The sequence below is a fragment of the Photinus pyralis genome, unplaced genomic scaffold, assembly GCF_008802855.1.
Source record: "Photinus pyralis isolate 1611_PpyrPB1 unplaced genomic scaffold, Ppyr1.3 Ppyr1.4_LG8, whole genome shotgun sequence".
Lineage (NCBI taxonomy): Eukaryota > Metazoa > Arthropoda > Insecta > Coleoptera > Lampyridae > Photinus > Photinus pyralis.
Window position 1 is genome coordinate 12,622,402 of NW_022170819.1, and position 1,256 is coordinate 12,623,657.

At 33.8% G+C, this 1,256-nt stretch overlaps 1 long non-coding RNA gene across 1 annotated transcript; it reads right to left on the bottom strand.

The window, feature by feature from the left end:
• Positions 1-428: 428 nt before the first annotated feature.
• Positions 429-964, bottom strand: LOC116178405. The gene is made up of 2 exons (XR_004146840.1): positions 809-964; positions 429-578 (listed from the first exon to the last, which is right to left on the bottom strand). It is a non-coding gene; the product is annotated as an uncharacterized LOC116178405 (long non-coding RNA).
• Positions 965-1,256: the final 292 nt, after the last annotated feature.

Here is a 1,256-nt window from a genome sequence, read left to right on the forward strand (position 1 = left end):
GGTTCAATCAGACGCCATTGTAAAGATGACCGATGATGCAATCAAAATTTTTTCGGTAACAATTTCAGAACGATCACTTCAGAAAAAAATATATATGAAAAAGTGCGCCTTACTTTCCTTTAAAATCGCTGTGCAACGGCCATATTTGTTAAATTGTCGCTAAGAACTTTAAATTTTGTACATGGCCTTTCTAATACTATATTAAGAGTAGTTCAAACAAAAATGTGCAGAATCAAAAATTAAACGAATGAAACGTCATAAACTTGCTTGCGTTCATATGTATCTATTATGACGTCCCATTCATTAAATAATAACAACAAAAAATAACATTAAATGTGCACCTCTAAAAAGCATTATGCGGGTCACTCTGTAATTGGGCGCAAGCCTGTTGAGGGCCCAGAACAAATGAGGGATAATAAATAAATAAATAAACAAAAAAACATAAGTTTTGTCGGAATAAAATACATTTTTTGGAAATAATTGAATGAATTAATGTAGAAGCAACACCATCGTGAATTTATTTTGTTATGCAGCAGGTATGGTAAAAGAATCTGCACCAGTTCACTGGATTCCAGTGGCTGAAACATAACATAAATATAAATTAATAGGTCTTAATGTAAGTTTGAAAATGAAATAAAAACATCTATATTGCGAATGTTACAGAAGTACAGATGAGGCAAGTGAGAGATGAGAGATGTGAATAACGCTTAAATCCCATAAATCGAGAAATAAAGAGCCATTACTACTTTCTTAAAGCACAATTAGCTACCGGTAATCATTCATAGAGAAAAATACAAAAGTAGCTTACCATCTTTCATATCCTTCAGGACACGAACCCCACCACCAATCACAGTAAGGTTTTTTACATGTATTTATATTCAAATCGGTATGATAGCACTCTATGTCAGCCATTGACAGGCCAACTAGCGCCAATACCAGTAGGATACAAATACAACTTTTCATGTTGAACAGCATTCTGACTTTCTAACGTAATTCACGACTATATATAGTGCTGAAAATGCGAATAATAGTGCTTATCATATCACATATTTGATTGGTTGCACTTAAGATAAATTATTTTCGTAAAAAACGAAAACAATTTTGGGTCCAATGGTTAGTTCTTCCAAAAAAGGACTTGCCCCATAAGTCATCGTGATGAAAGGTTAAAAGAGGCAATACTGTTGCACAGGTCGTCTCCACAGTTTACAGTCCCCAAGCAGCATTTTTAGTAACCCGAAACGTAATTACAACGACTT